The sequence below is a fragment of the Embiotoca jacksoni genome, unplaced genomic scaffold, assembly GCF_022577435.1.
Source record: "Embiotoca jacksoni isolate LCO1_2020_lvr unplaced genomic scaffold, fEmbJac1.0.p SCAF_6, whole genome shotgun sequence".
NCBI lineage: Eukaryota > Metazoa > Chordata > Actinopteri > Embiotocidae > Embiotoca > Embiotoca jacksoni.
The window spans coordinates 15,162,047-15,176,986 of record NW_027185414.1 but is presented as its reverse complement, the minus strand read 5'-3'; positions in this window follow the sequence as shown (position 1 = coordinate 15,176,986).

Sequence of the window (14,940 nt, the reverse complement as noted above, 5' to 3'; positions counted from 1 at the left end):
ATGTATGCTTGTTGTTGCCTGTCCTTCACTTAATAACTGCTTTCACTGATAGAGTGGCTTTGTATACACTGTGAAATGGGCAGCACCCATTGGTGCACTAAAGCCTGTTTGTGTCTTGTGTCCCTGCAACATACTCAATATTCTTACAAGGAAAAGAGAAGAGATGATTTAAAATCACTGAACTGTGGTGTTTTTGAATTAAGTAAACAGCATTGGGACATAATTTTAAGAACTATTCGTGTCAGTGCAGAAGATTATGCTAAGTCAGTCATGAAATATATGATTTTTTTTAACCTCAAGAATAATTTCTTTTTAATCAGCTACAAACTGAATTCTTCATGTTTTCAAATACTAAACCATTTTTTTTTAAAATATTACTTGTTAAGTAAAAGGAGAAACAATTTGTCTGAAGTCAAACTTAATAAAAAAATAAAAATAAAAAAAAAATAAAAACTGTTTTAATCAACTGTTTAAACTATTTTAATGCCAATAATGGAACACCCAAAACTACTCCAAAATGAAAGCTGTCATTTAAAACACCAGTGTGAATGTTAAACAAGCTCAGTATTGGCTGCACTCTCGCATGGTGGTGCTCAATCAATGTACGATTGAAGTCTGCACATCACCAACGTTATTACAGTCCATACTCTGGTGACCATGACTGCATACATTTTCAAAATATTTCACTCTGGACCAATGTGCTGGCCTGATTAACATCAGCATCCCTGGAGTCCTGCTTGCAGTTTGGCTAAACACTGCAGGCACTTCAACATTGATATTATCTTGGTTTATTTGTGGTGTTAACATTCCCGCACAGTATTCACAGACAAAGCAATGAGACCTTTCTTGTGTACATACAGTATGTTATGGCTAAATGTCTTTTAGATGGGCACTGCTTCTAAATACAATGCTTGGGGATATCCAAGGCATTAATAACAATTATTGGTGTTCTTCAGTTTCCTCAGACACCTTAAGTGTTGTGAATTGACTGCTACGCTGCAAAGAATGTTGCCTATTGATTTGGCTAATGCAGGAACTGATGGTGTCCTCTTGGTGTACGGCTGGAATTAATCCTTCCACGCTGCCAGTGAGTGAATAACTTACCTACTCCAGCGCTTCTGTGAGCTTCCAGTTAATCCTCGCTGATGCTCTCTGAAAAACTAATATAAGAAATGGACACAACCAAAACAGATGCAGAGAGGAATCTAAAACTTTTAATTCCGTTTGTGTAACTGGCGTTTAACCACACTAAATTCATGAACTGTATTTTTGGTTTGAAAAAAGCCAAATGACATTTTACCCAACAAAACAGATACATTTGCAAACAGAGGCAAATGGTAAGAAATTTAAGAGTGTTGCAGCATCCAGTCATGTTTTTTTGGTCCATTGTCTTATCCCTAACCAGCACTTTGTGTATACTGTACTACCATGCTTGGTCTACCTCCCTGTGGACTGTGTGGTTACTAACAGCTCATCCACTATTGCTTAGGGGTCTTATTTTGTTCTAGAAGAAAGACTTTATACTGTCAAACTCAGACATCCCATGTGATTGAAGGCCGATGGGCATGGAACTCTCTGAGCTGCCCTCAAAGCTGCAACAATGTCTGCTTGTTGTGGGTGGAGTGGAAGAACAAAGGCAGACTTGTTAGGGTTTAGATGCCTTCATTATTCTTTTATTTGGCTGCAATTTCTTGTCTATCTGGCCACATTCATTAAGATTTTGGCTCCATTGGCTTGTGGGTCTATTGCTGTAGGAGAAGTTGCTGTATGTGACTTGCTCTACTTTTCTTTTGTAGAAATCAACGTACAGAAACCTAGTCATAAAATATAGATTATTATTCCTTTTAGCTCATTTATTCAACTTTAAGGCACCAAAAACTGATTGAAATTAAAACACTGCTGTGATTCAGGGCATGTTGACAAAAAAACAACACATAGTAGGGTACAAAATCAATATCCTACCTGCAGTGATAAAGTCTCTAACCAAAGATCTAACAGTTTTGATAATACTCCAGTTTAATATTTAGTTTTCTAGTTTTCTATATTCAGATTTGATAAAAACTCCATCTGACCATCTAAAGGAACTTAGAACAAAAGCACCTATCAGTTAAATACTAAAATGACTGTACTCAAATAACATGTAGAATAAAAAGGTTGTTTTTCCAGGATGCTTATTAAAAACTCCAGAACCATTGATGTAATCTTTTTGAGGTTTTACAGATCCCCCTTCAATGTGTTTTTAGTACCAATCATTAATAGTTGAATGTCCATTGGATTGGGAAGTAATGTCTGAATCTGAGAGGTGATTGAGCAAGGACAAGATCTTCAGCAGAAAACTCCCAAGGCCAACTCTGCAACAATCACGGCTGCTGGGAAAGGTAGCCAGCGGCTCTGCGCCTCTTTGTAGGTTCTCTGCCAATCAAAGCTCCTCTTGTGGTCAAATCCCTGAAAAAACACAGGAGACATCATTCCAATAAATTGAGAATCAAAGACCACGAATGTTGTTAGAAACAATCTTTTATTTGGGGTTCATGATGCCCGGAGATGTGACGTTTTGGTTCAATGTTCAATATGGTTCTGATACTATAATGACACTTTTTCTGAAACTTTATAAAAAATATTTAATTTAATAATCTTTGTTTTATATTTAAAGAGCACTGATTTTACACGAGGGTTAATTTCATAAGGTGTGCTAAGAGGAGCTCACTTGATATTAAAAGTTAGGATGTCTTGGCCCCTGCTGCTTAGTGCTGTTAGTCATCCAACCTTATTGAAGCGCAATACTAAAATGTTGGAGTACCCCTTAATCAAAAGAAGACAAGGTTTTATAACATTTAACAACTTGTTAAGCAACAACATAACAAGAACTTTGGCTAAATAAAAATACTCTACAACTGGCAAAATGTTGGTATAAGAATAAATAAGGCATACAATTAAAAATATGACCACTGAAGTTCAAGTTGATGCCATTCTTTGTCATCTTGCTGAACTTCTCAGTTTTTGATTGGTAACAAAATAGTCGAGTATCAATACTCGGCCGTAATGATGCCTCATATGTGTTATGTCACAAACCTCTGCCAGTCACACCTTTTTAGGCTTGTCAAGATCACAAATCTTACTCCTAGTTGACCGACCAGTGCACTGAGCAAGCCTCCAGCAGGTCCTGTGTCACTGAGGCCTGTTCGATATACAGTAGCTGGAGGGAGAAAACATCGACTGTCAGCTGGCGAAATGACAAGAGCTAAAATCCTGCTGTAACAATGCTGCCTAAATCCCCAATCAGCAACCGCTTGTTATGCTTCTTTTTGTGTCAAAACACTCCCTTATTACATGATTGGACAAAAAGGTTGATGGCTTTTCCATTTGTAAAACAGGTCTCTAACCAGATGTAAATTCTAACGGAATGCAAATTTGCTCTGCTTATTCTGACCGAGTTTCGACAGCGTCCCAATCCCTCTTAAGCTTCTTGTTGACCGCGTCTGCCAGCTTTGTGTACACAATTGGCTCCTCAGCTATTCCGACTGCATCGTTAATGTCTGCCCTTTTGTGCTGCTCAATTCCACCGAAATAAACAGAATCACGTCCAAAATAATTTGCGAACACAGATAATTAGCCCAAGAAACAATCCCAACTATGAATAATAATGTGCCTCGGTAACATTATAACTTTTAAGCATGGGAAAAGGAGGGATTTGAATGCCAAGGGAAATGAGCTTATCAAATAAAGCTTGAAAATGTGCACTGAATGAAATGAGTCAATCATTTTAATGTGAGATGGGAGCCCTGAGGAGAATAAATAAGCAATCGTCACATCATGCAGGGAGAACAAATGAGCATGGTACACAATTAGGCAGGGTCACATTCTGCCAGAGCTGTGAGCGTAGGATGGGCTAATGAGCTGTGAGGGAGTCTGTGTGTGTGTGTCTGTTTGTGTGAATTTCTATCGGAAGAGAAAGAGGAAGTAGGAGATGAAAAAGCTGATCCCTAGCCCTCAAAATTCTGATGTACAGAATAAGACAGCCAGACAGCCAGACACACAAGTGGCAAGTCAGGCGAGAGACAAAGATAAAAGTAAGAGGGGTTGGTGGAGAAGAGGTGGGCTATCAGTCGACTTGGCATCTGGGGCAAGTAGACATGCAGGCAGACAGAGCAATGGGCAGGTACAGCAGCCAAACAGACAAAAAGAAGAGAAGTGCCTCAGAAGGACCAAGGCACAGAGCTTTCAAAGGCGACTCATAGTTATTAACTATTCAATCACATAAAGGAGAGCTGAAGGCGTGAAAGGTTGCGGACCGAAGCACTTTTGCTTCAGTGCATTAAGAGCCTGGTCCAGCACTCGGTCGGCGTGAAAGAGAAATAGATTGCCTCCCAGGAAGATGACTGCTCAAAGGAGTTGGCGTTTTCGCCTAATAACAGCAATCTGCTGTGAAAATCTAATTCCAAGTACCATTTACACTGAATCTAGATAACTTCTGCTCGAAAAAGCGTACAATATGAATTTTTCATTCCCTAATATAGAAATAAACAGAACAAGCCCCCCATCATTCAGAGGACGTTCTCAAAGTAAGTGAACTGGAATAGTAAATTGCTGATGAATACCATGCTGTTAGAAATGCACATTTCTAAAAACCATTGTGACTATATTGTACAGGCTGAAATGAAAGTACAATTTGTCACTAGAGTGTAAAACGTATTTGATCGTACAGAAATGGCTGTCCATGACCCACACGGTAATAAAAAAGGAAAAATCTTAAGTGAAATTCTTTCAGTGTTGATAACCTGGTTGACATGTACAAAACAACAAAACAAGCATGGAGACTGTCCCTCAGCTGAAGTAATAGCGCCATCTTTGACATTAAAGTCAGATATGGATGCACCCTTTAAGTCCCCTCCACTCCTTCTCGCCGGCCTAATTCCCCCTCCTCAGTGGTGGATAAGAGGGATCAGAAACACATCCATATGCATGGACAACCATCGGTAGAGGGGATGTCAGGTCTCAGCCTGGCCAGCTTTCTGAAAGTACTGGTAATGACACTTAATGAAAGCCAGGGAGCCGGACTATGAAAGGGAAAGCCTGTGCATGTATTTCCCCAGCCCCCACCCTGCATCCAAACCAGGCCTTCAGATGCCATAAATAAACAAATGTGCTGCGTGAGAATAGATGTGCTATTTTCCTAGCTTCTCCCATGCCATCCCATCCCTTATTTATCTGCCTATTATTATTCCCTGGATTTTGGGTTTGCTTTTAAGCCCGGCTCTGTAATCCTGGTCCCTGCAGGTTTTCTGAATGCCCCAAAACATTAGCTGGACTTTGCTCCAGTAGCCCTGCAGCCTGTAATTGGCTGGGTTTGCATGTGCTCTCCTCTGGTGCCACAAATATACACTCATGAAGAGCTGTCAGCACACCACAAACCGAGCAAATGTTTTGACGTCACAGATCTCATCACATTACTAATCGCACTGCTTACTCCATGTTTCCTAATTGATTAACAAACTCGACCAAACCCCTTCTAGCCTTCGTTAAATTAGCCATTCTTTTAATTGGAGTACATGGCAAACAAAGGCGTTCTTGTGCCCGCTGTGATGTAGGTGATACGGCTGAAGTTGAGCAGGGAAGGATAGAGGGTACACTCGCTGCAGTGATTCTTGTGTTGAAATGAGTGGTGAGGTTCAATGTAAACAGAAGGAATGAGGGGATTGAGAAGCTCTTCTTAGCACAAGCCCCTAATCAGTACAGTCAACACATGGCAGATTGGGTTCACATCTTTCTCCCCTCGCTCTTGTGCTGCCTCTGTCCCTCCATCACCAAAAACGTATCCCTTCAATCAGCCGCAATTTCCCTGCTTTCAATTTAAGAGGATGTCAGATAAAAATGTGTTGCAGGCAAATACCAGGTAACACAAACCTGGCTTACTTTGAGGCAGAGGGATATTGGCTGAGAAAAATCAGATGGCTCCAGCTTCGGGATACCATTCCCCCACCAAATAACCCTTTCTCAAGCAACACATAAAATTCATACTTTATTTAGAAAATGTCCAAAGTTTCCATGGTGATGCTTGAGTGACATGTTTACTTAACGTGTCCTGTGGGGGCTCAGTGAACAGCGGCTAACACGTATTTGTCTGCCTAGCCAGAGGAGAGAATGTCCTTGGGTCAGCAGGGTGAAAAGTTTGCTAACTCTGGAGGCTCAAACTGTGCCAGGGAGGTGAGACCCCCCCTTCTCCGCCATCTCTCCATGTCCTTTGTTCACTGACTCCCTTCGCCACCCTCAACATTTCCCAGCTCACAGCACAAATATGTCTTCAGTGTTAACAAGATTTAGCCATCAGCCGAGGCTGTGCCACACAGGTGAGGATGACACGAGCTGGCTGGAGTCGAGCAGATTACAGTGGGGGTCATCGTGGGTGCAGAAGGAGAGAAGTGCTAAACATGGTTGTATGTAAAGGAGAGCCTGTGCTCCAAGATGGAGAGAGAAATGTGCTGGGGCTGCATTAGCAGCAGTACCCAGAGGCACAACCCAGAGGGGGGGGGGGGGGGGGGGGGGGGGGGGGGGGGGGGGGTGAGGCAGACTTCAAAACACTGAATGGCAGCACGTTCAACTCTCAGGCTGCTGATTTCACAGCCTGAAAACACAGACCATTAGTCACAGAAACACACTGAGGCCTATGCTAATCCCAGAACAAGAAAAATCAACATGGCAGCCAATAAAATCCTGGGAGTTATGGAGCATCTTTGTTTTTTTTTTTCAATGTCTGTGATGTGGTGGTGAGTGTTTCTATTGACCCGTGTTTCAGATGAGCCACTCCAGAAACAGTTATGCTCTGTCTGAACGCTCCCTTTTTTGACACTGACAATGTCCCAGGAGTCGACCAGAGTTAAAGCAGAGAACATGTAGTCACAGAAAGGACTTGTTTAGGTTTGCCAACCCTCTTTTGGAAGAGAAATGGGGTCTTTGCCAGGGCTGTGATAGTCACCAACTCATGAACTGTGTCAGGTCAGAGTCTGCAATGTCTTGCCTGTCAACTTGGTCAGACCATGGAAAAGGAAGGAACCACACTATGTATATTAAGGATGGTTAGGTGTCTATGGTATCAGTTGTACTAACTTGTAGACGGATACTATGGGAAGGGTGCTGCTGAGGCAACTGTTCTATCAACAAGAAAAAAAAGACATGATTCGTTGATACTAATAAAAAAATGTCTCGTTGCTTAATAAAGCAAAACGTCGGCTTATGTCACGCTGCAACACTCACATATCACACTCTACTCACTGCAATGCAAACTGTATGCAGTGGCCACAGAATTGCTTAACACCAAGCAGAACCTCTTCTGATTCAAAGTTTCAGGTGTGTTGCACCACTGACCACACTGCTGCCTGAGGTCAACAGTGATGTACACTTCTACGTCACTGCATCAACGTTATAACTTCATCCAATGGAAATAGGAGATTTTTCCTCTGGTAACGATGTAACACTGCTTATGTGGACTCGAAACCAACACTTGTCCTGCACATTTACAACTCCATGGATGAAAGGTTTTTCACCAAATGTAAACTCTGTATCTCTATACTGTTATGTCATTACATTGTACAAACATGATAATGTATTTCCGTCAAGTGTGAAGTGAATTTGATGAGCACAAAAAACATAAAAGTTAAATTCATAAATCCGCATTAATAAGTGGTGAGGAGTGGATGCTGTAGTCGAGGCAATTCACTTCCATAAAAACCTCAAATGGCTAATAATAGCTTTTTCTAGAGCAGAAAGAAAGGCGTTTTGAGAAATATATGATAAATGAAACAATAAATGGCAATGAGATTCAGCATTCAGGTCTTGTGTGAGTTAAAATGTGTTGCACTTTTGTTCGTGTGATGGCCATCCATAAATACAATTGAAAATGAATGTGAAATTCTGATCTGCACAGTGATATTTTCAGGTCTGAGTATATTTTCTTGGTATATACCTAGATCTTCTTCTCTTCAGTGTTCTCATCAAGCTCAGCTTTGAGTCTCCTGACCTCAATTTGCCGAGACTCCACACCCTCCTGCGTGTGGATTCATATGTGCCTGTAAATACACACACACACACACACACACACACACACACACACACACACACACACACACACACACACACACACACACACACAAACTGCATTTCACAAACTGTTGCATTTGAGAATAAAGCACATACAAATAGCTCTCCTCTGTCCACTTTCTCGCCGGTGATGGATGATCTTAGTGCTTTGCTCTTTTATTTTCAGTGCCAGGTTTTCATTTGCTTGCCTGCAGCAAAGTTGGGATATGATAAAATGTGCATTAGCTATTGCTGGGATAAAAACCAATTATTGTGCAAGTGCAGAAAGATCTCAGTAGTAGCGTGGTGTGCATTAAAAGCCTTACTTACATTCCTGGAACAGCCGGTTGACAGTGAAGAGCATCTTGTAGACACGAGAACAGTCTGACTGAACACAAAACCTCCACTCTGTAGTGGGACAGAGAGGAAGGAAGAGACGGGAAGCAAAGGAGAGAGGCAGCAGAAGAAAAGTAACAAAAATAAGTTTACCAGACTCAAGTTTGGAGAGTGAAGCAAAAGAGATATTTAGAGCATTGGTTGTTTTGTTAGACTATCTCTGTAATATGAGTGACCTTAAAGGCATAGCTGTCCCTGATACTATCATTACCTTTAACAATATGACGCACACCTCCCACGGCCAGAAAAAGCCTCCACTTGTCTTGGCCTCAACGCAAGTTGGAAACTCAGACCGGTCTTTACTCAAACAAGCCTGTGGGGAAATAAAAAATGACAACAAATGATATAGGCAATGTGAAAGACAAACAAATGAAAAATATCAACAAAACATATGAGGACAATAACAGCCCTTTAAGTACTAATAGCCCTTTATGAGGCTATCCTCATATTGTTAGAACCACAAATACTATTAAAAATAGAGCATTAGTGTATAATACAGCTACTAAAACATAAGGAAATAACCTAGGTACATGTCTTAAATTGTTTTGTGAGAAGTAATTTTAGTTGACCAGGGAGGACAAACTTTATTGTCTCACAATTCAAACTGCAAGTCTCTTGAGAATCCTACCATCACTGAGACTTCTATTTTCTTAGTATTGTGCACAAGGGATGCACTGAAATATTGCCAGTACCATTAATACTCCTGCACAGCTTCTCACTTTTGCAAGTGAAGACATTTTTAATAATGATTATACATTTTCCTTCTTCAATGGAATGGTTTGCCTATAGCTAGTCAGTAGGGATCTTTATCTCCACCACTGAGGTTGCCACCTAATGAAATCTCCCTTATTTTTGTGGATGACACACAATGGGTGGCATTTAAAAATATTATTCGGATGTAAATTTCTTCACAGACTTGATTTGAAATAATAAAGTCGAGAATTTGTGATGATAATCTATGCACAGCCTGTCAGGGGCCTCTTTGTGGTGTTACTCACTTCCCCCAGCTTCAGCCCCACAAGCCATTTCCTCCAAGTCAGAGTGATGGTGGCTGTGAGCACACCACCACCATCACAATGACCTTTCCACAAGCCCAGGGAGCACGCAATGCAGAGGAGATGCAATAAAAGTAATGAAAGAAGCAAAGGCAATTAAAGTGGTGTGTGTGAGGGGAGCGTGGCAGAGATGAGCCTAACTGGAGGCGGCCCTGGAATGCACTACAGCTCCATATCCCCCATAATCCCTGTGTGATCGCAGAGCAACCCTGGTGTGCTCCCAGTCTGATCATCCTCTTGCAGCATTCACCACCTAATCCGTGAAAAAGGACAGCTGTGCACACAGTGTACACACACGTCATCATATATATATATATATAAATAGACACACACACACACACACACACACACACACACACACACACACACACACACACACAGCCGCACACGTACACGTACACACACTGCTAAAGTAATTATTATAGGCTGCATACAATATGTGCTGCACATCAATGAGGAAACTACGAAAAATATATTACCAAATACAAACATATTCAGCCTCAAATGCACGCATGCGCACACACACACACACACACACACACACACACACACACACACACACATACATGTGGAGTTCTACAGTAGAAAATGAGTTACTCTATTTCCCACCCTCTGCAGCAGTGTTTCCTTGCGGCCACAGAGAATCATTAATGCCCTTCCTCTGATGCCGCCACACAACCAACAGCAATTATTTCTAAAAGCAAAGAGTGAAAACAGCGAACACACAAATATACACGGCACATAATCATTATTTTTTTGTTAGGCTGGCTATGTGGGGGTTGAGGAGGTGGCAGAAGCTTGGACTTCATTTTCTCTTGTGGAGTTTACTGACCGCAAAATGACAAGGATGCAGTTCCTAAACCAATTAAGAGGCTGCAGCGCCGCTGTTTCCATGTGACATTGACAGCACTTAAGGAGGCTGACGCTGGGCCTCACAGATAAGCCAGAGATGTGCTCTTAGCTCAGGAGTCAGCACACACACTCGCACGCACGCACACACGCACAGACACTCATGTGTATGCCATCATGCATGCACAGTCACGCGCACATCAATAAAAAGGAATGGCACTATGGAGCAGAGAGCAAGTAATGTGTTCACCAGGAACTCCTGACAAAAACAAATATATAACTAACAAAACACTACAACAATAACAATACACTAGGTCCACAGTATTGAGGTCTGCGGGTACATATAAATACATATATATGTTTTTTAACATATATATATATATATATATATAAAAAATATATTAAGAAAACAAAAAAAACCTCAAAAATCCAGCTGATATTTTAGAAAGCATTAAATACTACTGCTCACTCAGGCCTTGAGTCCAGAAAAAGACCTCATTATCTTATCAGCTTTAGGAACAGACAGAAAGGGCAAAGCTATGAGTCTCCCCTTTTCTTGACAACAGAATCTGATCTTGCCTATAGTGTACAATTAGTGAACACAGTGACCTCTGGAGGTTACCACTCTACTGGAGACAGGCTGTGTGGTCCACGCTAATGACCAAAATGCTCTGTGAAGGAGCTGGCACTGTGCCCCTCCGTCAGCTCTGGCTATCTTAAACTAATACCATAATTGAGAAAGGAGATGAGACTCCTTTTCTTTGCTATTATAAAGCACTCACATCATTGCTGTGCTTGGGGCTTGTAGGGCACTGGTTGTTCAAAGTGCTGCTTAAAGAGGGGAGAGCGGGTACGTAACTAGGCCTGATCAGTATCAACTGTGGTCCTGGCTGCTCGGATGCTGGGAGCAGTGTTAGTGACTGCTGGTGGTCTGTGATTTGATCATCTCTTTAGTTTCAAGCTTAGTACTCTCCTGCTGGCCTTCCCTGTCAGCTGGCAACGCCTCTGCTGCAGATGAAACATAACACAGAGGAGACTTGCCACCCCACGATTCTTCCCTGCTACAGTGCACGTACACACATATGCAATCAAGCACAAATGGTAAAACAGCTAAATGTACACTGTTCTCTGTTAATCTTTACATTTATGGAGATTTTGTTTTTATCCATATGAGTTTGAGGGGGGTAGAAGGACAATGTCAATGTCACAGATGGGGGACAAATTGAAGGGGAAAAAGACAACATAAAACAACCTCAGAGCACCTTCACTTCTTCCTAAAGATATTCCCTTTATCTGATTCTAAATCCGTCTAAAGTGGTCGTTAGGGCTGAACTGATGATGATTGCAGAAGCCAGTGTATCATTCATGTTTCTGCTGTCATTTGTCACCAATCTGTAGCTCCTGAAAGTCCTACATGAATGAACCTTCACATTTATATAAGAACACCAGGAGAATTTGTTCTCTAACTGTGCAGTAAAACCTTTACCGTACAGAACATTAACTGTAAACCCTCACAGTGTAGACAAACAAGTTATGTTAAAAATACCATTACAATATGCAACAGTGGTTCTGAACCCTTCTGGCTTGTGAACCCTGAAATGAACTAAATAGACATCTTCACAGCTGTTGTTCATGTAGGATAGCACACAGTTATTCAAGTATCTCTTTTCTAAACTGTATCATTTGATATTCAAAAATAAAAATAAAACACCCATAAATATTTGTAACTCTGCTCTGCACTGCTGCAGCTAAACTATAACTTCCTCTGGATGGTGCTCTGCAGCTCTGTCACACACTCCTGGAGACTTCTTACAGTCTTCCACCAGCTACAGAAAGAGATATTGGACAGCTGTCAGTTACGCACCTCTGTCCTCATCTCCCCTAATCAGCGCTCTCATCTCACTGAGCAGCATTGGTGTCGGCTTTTCACGAAGGACTAAGTTTTACAGTCACGTTCCATCTTAACTCTGTGGCGGAGACGTAGCACACATAGGTGGGCAGATGAAAGATACCCCTTGTATGCATGAAAGAGATCAAATTGGGATTAAGGAGATTAATTTCAGATGGTAATTGAGAGAAAAACTTTTTCATCAGATTTATCTAACTTTCTAAAAGATGTCAAATGTGGTGTGATTTAATTTGCTAACAGATGAATGGTTGGTAAATTGCTGTGCTTCAGGCTTGTGTCCCTTTGGTTGGTGTTAAATCATATATCGTCAAATTTCATGACTTGTGAAGACCTGACTCATTTCTCTTGGCTTCCTCTGGGGTTAAAAAATAATTACTAGTTTTGAAACACAAATTCAGACTGAAACTAATTCAATTTATGAGGATGGCTGGAGGGTGACTCTGAGTGGTGTATAAATGGTTGTAGCCAGGCTTCAATCAGAACACAAGCATGAGGGAACAATTCCCCTTCAGAGATCACAAAATGACCTTGGAAATCATGCAGTTCAGACACACATGAAGTCAATCCTCACTGCTCACCATGTGGTGCAATTGGATGTCATAAATACTAACAGATAAACATTGGCAAGATTGTCACAGAAGTGTTCAACTATTAAACATCTCTTTTAGTCTCATTTGTCTACACTGCATGTGTCCAGATACGTATATGGCTGTCTCACTTCATTAGTCACACTAAAATACTATAACATACGCCTGTCATTAAATTAAATTTAGATTTTCTTACGTTCTTGCCAAGTAGTTGTTGGGGGTATTTGTGGAGGTCATTTCAAACCATGCTACTTATTTACTGCTATTAGCAGCAGTAGTGTTAATAAAATATGTTTATTTATTCATTTTTAGTTGTTTGTGCTAATTATGAAGAAAACAATTTCCAGCAAGTTAAAACATAAAATCTAAGACAAAAAGAAGTGAGCAACTAAAAAAATACTGATTGCCTGCGTCTGAGCACCTTAACACACAAAAATACTTCAGTAAAACAGAAAACTTGTTGGAGATTGTAGGAAAAGTTTAATATATTAAAACATTTATGAGGCACCTTTTGACCTGGCTGTAAACTCAGTCAAGACTTGTCTGTAGTTACTCGCTGTCCTCTTGTGTCCATTTTTTCTGTCTCTTCTTTTTACTGATCATCCTGACCTGTTGCTCCGGCTGCTTGGCCTGTTTTTGGCACGAGGCGTGCTTAATTTAACGATAGCATTTATATTTCTAGGATGTGTGAGCCGCAGTGGTAATCATGTACTGAATGTGGAAGCTACAGTACAAGGAACTGTACTGAAAACAAATTATTCTACTGAAATAAAAAAATTGAATTTGTGTCATTAACATTATGTTTCTATTGAAAATTAAACACTCAAATTAAAGGTGGTGAGATTCACATCTTTGGATCAAAAGCCAGCAATGTGATTAATGGAAGTGAAGATGAAAAGATTTAAATCCTGATAAGATTGAAGCAGATAAAACATGCACAGCCAAAACAACTGTGTGTTTACAGAGCAGTACACTGAGACACTTACTTCAATCAATATATTGATGTTTTGTAATAGGCTCTAAATGACTCAGGCTAGAGACTGCTGGGCAGCAAACCTTCTCCCTGCTTCTGTTTCTGCAGTTCATTTCAGCACGAATATAAAACACTACCTGAGATTGCTTAGAAAAAAATGATAAATGGTGTCAAATAGCCAACTTCAAAAAAATGTTTTTTTGATTCATATGACTCATGGAAGTGGCAGAGTGGCCTTCTCAAAGACTGTCTCATAAAAAAAAAAAAAAATTCTTGTAGGTTTGATTCTCGTGAGTGCCACATGACATTGTCCTTGGTTCTCCATCACATTAACGATAGTGTAGATCCTGATTTGCGAAGAGGCTGGGAGTATTTTTTAGGTTTAAAGTTAACATTATACTATATCTATACTTTACATCAGTGTTACTTCCAGCTCTAGAACCTATTAAAAGTGATGATAAACTCCCTGCAGGTAGCTGGACTGGGGCCCAGCTCTTTTCAACCTCTTGCTTCAGAAATGCCACCTGAGTCCTGAGTCATAATGTAAAAATCTCAAAAAACATGATGGCCCTGAGAACTAAACACACTGCAATCAAAGTAAGTACCTGTAAAAAGACAAATTAAAAGAGACAAATATTCTAACCAATTGGACAGCACAGGAGCAGCATTTAAATAAATGCAAGAAAAAGTGACAGAAAGCAATCAAATAAAGAAACTGGCCACAAATACAGAAATCAACGCGTCATAGTTTGTGACTGATTAAGTTATTCAAGATAACGATCCACCAGTGGTGTTGAAAAATTACCTAAAACATACACCTTTGATTCATAGTCTGTTTAAACATTCAGATCCTATGATTCAGATACTGTTTTGTTTATTTGCTTCTGACGTTTTAGTGCATTAAGCTCATGATCACTTAAGTAAAGAGATTCATCCCTCCATCAGTTGAAGGACAACCTGCATTTCACCTTCTGACTTTGTCCTGGACTTGGTCCCAAAAAACTATGTGACAACATGGTTTTTAATGTGGCCATCATAAATATCAATCAAAGTGATCACAAATTGTAAACACTCAACAGTATACGAGAGCAATGGTAC